Here is a 6,469-nt window from a genome sequence, read left to right as displayed (position 1 = left end):
CAAGTCTTCTGAAGTTTGAACTCTGTGGTGTAACAATGGAGACATTCTGCCTCCTCCTCCTTGGCCAGCCAATGGCGAAGCTCATGCCCAACGTTCCACAGTCAAAGATTCCCACTGCCCTAAGTGGAGACCATGGCAGCCTGTAAGTAAAACAGGAAAAAACTATTAAAGTTATACAAAGAGTGATTCTTTCCTTTTAGAAAAAGAAAGTCTTTCACAAATATTTGAGAAATATTTGATAGAAATTATCATGGTTGTTTTATACTTCCAATCACAAGAAGGTAAAACAGTGCTAATGTCATTCATTATACAGGGAGCTTTCAATAACACCTAGAGCCAGGTATATAAACAGTCGAACACTCAGCCTTCCTAATAGTAATGCACTGCATTTTTAGAGCACTTTATGCTTTTCAACATGCTTTTACGTTCATTATTTTATTTGAATTTCTCCATATTAGTGTCTCATTTGAGCCAAACAACAATGGCTTTTCAGATGAAAATCAAAAAGTTAAGTAACTTGCCTGAGGCCACCTATCAAAATCAGCAGTGCGGTTGCCACTAACCCAGTGTCTGCTGAATGTGAATCTCTGATTTCCCCCCAACATTATGAACATTTTTGAACATATAAAAAAATAGAATTATACAGTCAAACTTAATATACCCACCCACTAGATTCTAAAATTAACCTTTTACTATATTTGTTTATTACATATCCCTTTCTTCATCTATTAATCCCTTTCATATTTTGATGCATTTCAAAGTAAGCTGCAGGTATCAGCAGCATGCATATTAACTAAAGTTCAATATTTTTAATGCTTTTTAAAAAGGTAAATCTGCCTATGATTTTGAAGTAAGGTGTGAGCTTTGCTTTTGCTCTCTGACCCTAAAGAACAGTCTTTTTTTTTTTCCAGGTGTGCTGAGTGTTGCTGTGTGAGGGCTTTCTCAAGTTGCAGTGCATGGGCTTATTTGCTTACTTGTCCTGCAGCATATGAAATCTTCCCAGACCAGGGATTGAACCGATATCCCCTGCATCAGCAGGTGGATTCTTAACTACTGGACCACCAGGGAAGTTCCCAAAGAATAGTCTTGATAAAAGACTCTCCCTCCACATCTTCTCTAGTCCACTGATTAACAAATTGAAAAGTACAAATAAGAAAAGTCTAGGAATGCCTACATTTTGGTGCTAAGAACTAATCCCCCATGTAATATCTGCTGAGTGAATGAAGTTTTGTGAAATATGATTGATAACAGGGTTTCTCCACCTTGGCATCACACACATTTAGGGCTGGATACTACAGGGAGGGAAAACGGCCCCACCCATCAGCAGAAATTTAGATTAAAGACTTACTGAGCATGGCCTTACCCACCAGAGCAAGACTATTTTCCCCACAGCCAATCCTTCCTATCAGGAAGTTTGCACAAACCTCTTATCCTCATCCATCAGAAGGCAGACAGAATGAAAACCATAATCACAGAAAACTAACTAAACTGATCACATGGATCACAGCTTTGTGTAACTTAATGAAACCATGAGTCATGCTGTGTAGGGCCACTCAAGATAGATGGGTCATGGTGGAGAGTTCTGACAAAACGTGGTCCACTGGAGAAGAGAATGCCAAACCACTTCAGCATTCTTGCCTTGAGAACCCCATGAGCAGTGTGAAAAGGCAAAAAGATGTAATGCTGAAAGATGAAGCCCCCAGGTCGGTAGGTGTTCAATGTGCTACTGGAGAAGAGCAGATAAATAGCTCCAGAAGGAATGAAGAAGTTGAGCTGAAGTGGAGATGACACCCAGATGTAGCTGTACTTGGTAGTGGAAGTAAAGTCCGATGCTGTAAAGAACAACGTGGCATAGGAACCTGGAATGTTAGGTCCACGAATTAAGGTAATTTGGATGTGGTCAAACAGGAGATGGCAAGAGGGAACACTGACATTTTAGGAGTCTGAACTAAAATGGACGGGAATGGGCGAATTTAATTCAGGTGACCATTATATCTACTACTGTGGGCAAGAATGTCTTAGAAGAAATCTCATAGTCAACAAAAGAGTTCAAAATGCAGTACTTGGGTGCAATCTCAAAAATGAGAGAATGATCTCGGTTTGTTCCAAGGCAAACCATTCAATATCACAGTAATCCAGGTCTATGCCCCGACCACTAATGCCAAAGAAGCTGGAATTGACCAGTTCTATGAAGACCTACAAGACCTTCTAGAACTAACACCAAAAAAAAGATGTCCTTTTCACAATAGGGGAATGTAATGCAAAAGTAGGAAGTCAAGAGATACCTGGAGTAACAGGCAAGTTAAGCAGGGCAAAGGCTAACAGAGTTTTCCTGAGAGAATGCACTGGTCATAGCAAACACACTCTTCCAACAACACAAAAGACAACTCTACACATGGACATCACCAGATGGTCAACACCAAAATCAGACTGATTATATTCTTTGTGGCCGAAGATGGAGAATTTTTATACAGTCAGCAAAAACAAGGCCAGGAGCTGACTGTGGCTCATATTATGAACTCCTTATTGGAAAATTCAGACTTAAATTGAAGAGAGTAGGGAAAACCACTAGGCCATTCAGGTATGACTTAAATCAAATCCCTAATGATTATACAGTTGAAGTGACAAATAGATTCAAGGGATTAGATCTGACTGAGTGCCTGAAGAATTATGGATGGAGGTTCATCACATTGCACAGGAAGTGGTAACCAAAACCATCCCCAAGAAAAAGAAATGCAAAAATGCAAAGTGGTTGTCTGAAGAGGCCTTTCAAATAGCTGAGAAAAGAAGACAAGCTAAAGGAATCTGAATGCAGAGTTCCAAAGAATACCAAAGAGAGGTAAGAAAGCCATCTTAAGTGAACAATGCAAAGAAATAGAGGAAAACAATAGAATGGGAAAGACAAGAGATCTCTTCAAGAAAAAGGGAACATTTCATGCAAAGATGGGCACAATAAAGGACAGAAACAGTATGGACCTAACAGAAGCAGAAGATATTAAGAAGAGGTAGCAAGACTACACGGAACTATACAAAAAAAGGTCTTAATGACCTGGACAACCACAATGGTGTGATTACTCACCTAGAGCCAGACATCCTAGAGTGTGAAGTCAAGTAGGCCTTAGGAAGTATTGCTAAGAACAAAGCTAGTGAAGGTGATGGAATTCCAGTTAAGGTATTTCAAAATCTAAAAAATGATGCTGTTAGAGTGCTGCACTCGATATGCCAGCAAATTTGGAAAACTCAGCAGTGGCCACAAGACTGGAAAAGGTCAGTTTTCATTCCAATCCCAAAGAAGGGCAAAGCCAAAGAATGTTCACACTATTGCACAATTGCATTCATTTCACATGCTAGCAAGGTAATACTCAAAATCCTTCAAGCTAGGCTTCAACAGTACGTGAATTGAGAACTTCCAGATGTACAAGCTGGGTTTAGAAAAGGTAGAGGAACCAGAGATCAAATAGCCAACATCTGCTGGATCATAGAAAAAGCACAGAAATTCCAGAAAAACATCTACTTTTGCTTCATTGACCACGCTAAAGTCTTTGACTGTCTGGATCACAACAAACCGTGGAAAATTCTCAAAGAGATGTGAATACCAGACCACTTTATCTGCATCTGAGAAACCTGTATGGAGGTCAAGAAGCAACAGTTAGAACTGGACATGGAAAAACAGACTGGTTCAAAATTGGGAAAGGAGTACGTCAAGGTTGTCCCCTGCTTATTTAACTTATATGGAGAGTACATCATGCGAAATGCCGGGCTGGATGAAGCACAAGCTGGAATCAAGACCGCCGGGGGAAATATCAGTAACCTCAGATACGCAGATGACACCACCATTATGGCAGAAAGCAAAGAGGAACTAAAGACCCTCTTGATGAAAGTGATAGAGGAGAGTGAAAAAGCTGGCTTAAAACTCAACATTCAAAAAACCAAGATCATGGCATCTGGTCTCATCACTTCATGGCAAATAGATGGGGAAACAATGGAAACAGTGACAGACTTTTATTTTCTTGGGCTCCAAAATCACTGCATATGGTGAGTGAAGCCATGAAATTAAAAGATGCTTGCTCCTCAAAAGAAAAGCTATGACCAACCTAGACAGCATATTAAAAAGCAGAGATGTTACTTTGCCGACAAAGGTCCATACAGTCAAAGCTATAGTCTTTCCATCATGTACAGATGTGAGAATTGGACCAGAAAGAAGGCTGAGTGCCTAAGAATTGATGCTTTCTAACTGTGATGCAGAAGACTCTTGAGAGTCCCTTCAACAGCAAGGAGATCAAATCAGTCAATCCTAAAGGAAATCAACCCTGAATACTCATTGGAAGGATTGATACTGAAGCTGAAGCTATAATACTTTGGCCACCTGATGTGAAGAGCTGATTCACTGGAAAAGACCCTGATGCTGGGAAAGACTGAGAGCAGGAGGAAAAGGGGATGACAAAGGATGAGATGGTTGGGTGGCATCACCTACTCGATGGACATGAGTTTGAGCAAATCCCGGGAGATAATGAAGGACAGGGAAGGCTGGCATGCTGCAGTTCGTGGGGGTTACAAAGAGTCAGACACAACTGAGCAACTGAACAAGAACAACAACTATTATGGGGGGCTATCCTATGTGTCATAGGATGTTTAGTAGCATCCCGGGTCTCCACCACTAGATGCCAGTAGCAGTCAACGTGTCCTCCCCAAGTTATAAAAAAACAAAAATGTCTCCAGATATTGCTAAATGTCCTCCTGGGGGGCAAAATCACCCCTTTAAAAACACCTAGAGACATTAGCCTGTTTACACAGCATTTCCTTCCGAGGTCAATACACTTTTTTGGTAGGTATTCTCAATCAGTCAAACGTGGGTTCTTAGGAAAGAATGTTGTTCCAAAGCTGATTATCTCTATGACCAAATCTTTTAAATTCTGAGCTTCAGATTGCTTTATATATAAATCAATTTTAAAATTACACTGATGATGATGATTTCATATTATTATTTAAGTGAAAAAACAGAACTTTGCTCATTAAGGGAGGACCTATTTGCCAGTTATAGTTTATTTTGTAAATAAATCATTTAAGTCTATGATCTTGCAGAAGCAGACTAAAGGACTAATGACCCTTTTATGCCCTACTTTCACTACCCCCACTTGCCCTTCCACCCCACAAATCCTCACTTTTCAAGAGTAAATACAGTTAACAGGCTGGCATATATCCATCAGACTATTTTCTGTGTTTACGAATAAATATATATATGTACACATGTGGGATTTTGGTTTTAGAAAAACCGAGTTACATTATACTCAGTGTCCTCAAGTTTGCATTCTTAATATTTTACCACAGTTGACCCATCTCTATCAATGAGTTTCAGTTCTAGACAATGTTGCAATTAACATCTTAAACACTGGCTTTAGTATATAGGTGCAAGTATTTCAGTAGAAAAGATTCTGAACATTGTTTCTAGTTTTCTTAATTTATTGGGTACAGAATAAAATTTTATTGGGAGACAGAAGTTTGACTTCTAAAAATGTTATTATTGTCTTATTCATCCTATCTCACTTTCTATACTCAAATACATTCCAAGCAGATAAAATATTCAAACACAAAAAAATGGAACCATCAATACACTAGAACAAAAAGAGGAGGCAATTTTTTCTTAAAATATTTGTTAAAGATATCAGATTGAAGATGGCCTACATGACACAAAACCCAGAATCCAGAAAACAGTAAACATTAAATCTAGAAATGATTAATTTTTCCTATTTATCAGTGTTTTTTTTTAAACTTCTTTATTGAGGTGTATTTTACATACCGTAACATAAACCCATTTTAAGTGTAAAATTCAATAATACTGTTTATAAAGCTGGGTATCCATCATGACAATTAAATTTTAGAACACTTCTATCACCCCATAAAAGAGCCCTCTTGTCTTCTGGAGTCAATCACCACGCCCACCCTTAGGTAATCACTAACCTGCTTTCCGTCTCTATAGATTTACCTTTCCTGGACACTTCATATAGATGGAATCATACAATATGCGGCCTTTTATGTCTGGCTTCTTTCACTCAACATGTTTTCAAGGTTCTACCATATTGTAGCATGTATCAGTACTTCATTCCTTTACACTGCTGAATGGCATTCCACTGTATGGCTATATCACTTTGTTTATCCGTTGATCACCTTATACATACTTGGATCGTTTCCACTTCAGGGTTATCATGAACAATACTGTCGAGCACATTAACATGCAAGTCTTTGTGTAGACAACTGTCTTCATTTCTCTTGGGTAGAAACCGAGAATTAGAATTACTGAGTGGTAAGGTAATTTTACATTTACCTCAATAAAGAAGTTAGAGAAAAAAAAAAACACTGATAAATAGGAGTAGTCAGACTTCCCTGTAGCTCAAATGGTAAAGAATCTGCGTGCAGTGTAGAAGAACAGGATTTGATCCCTGGGTCATGAAGTTCATCTGGAGAAAGGAAT

This window comes from Capricornis sumatraensis, chromosome 1 (genome assembly GCF_032405125.1).
Source record: "Capricornis sumatraensis isolate serow.1 chromosome 1, serow.2, whole genome shotgun sequence".
Lineage (NCBI taxonomy): Eukaryota > Metazoa > Chordata > Mammalia > Artiodactyla > Bovidae > Capricornis > Capricornis sumatraensis.
The sequence above is the reverse complement of the archived record's forward strand: the minus strand, read 5'-3'. Positions refer to the sequence as shown.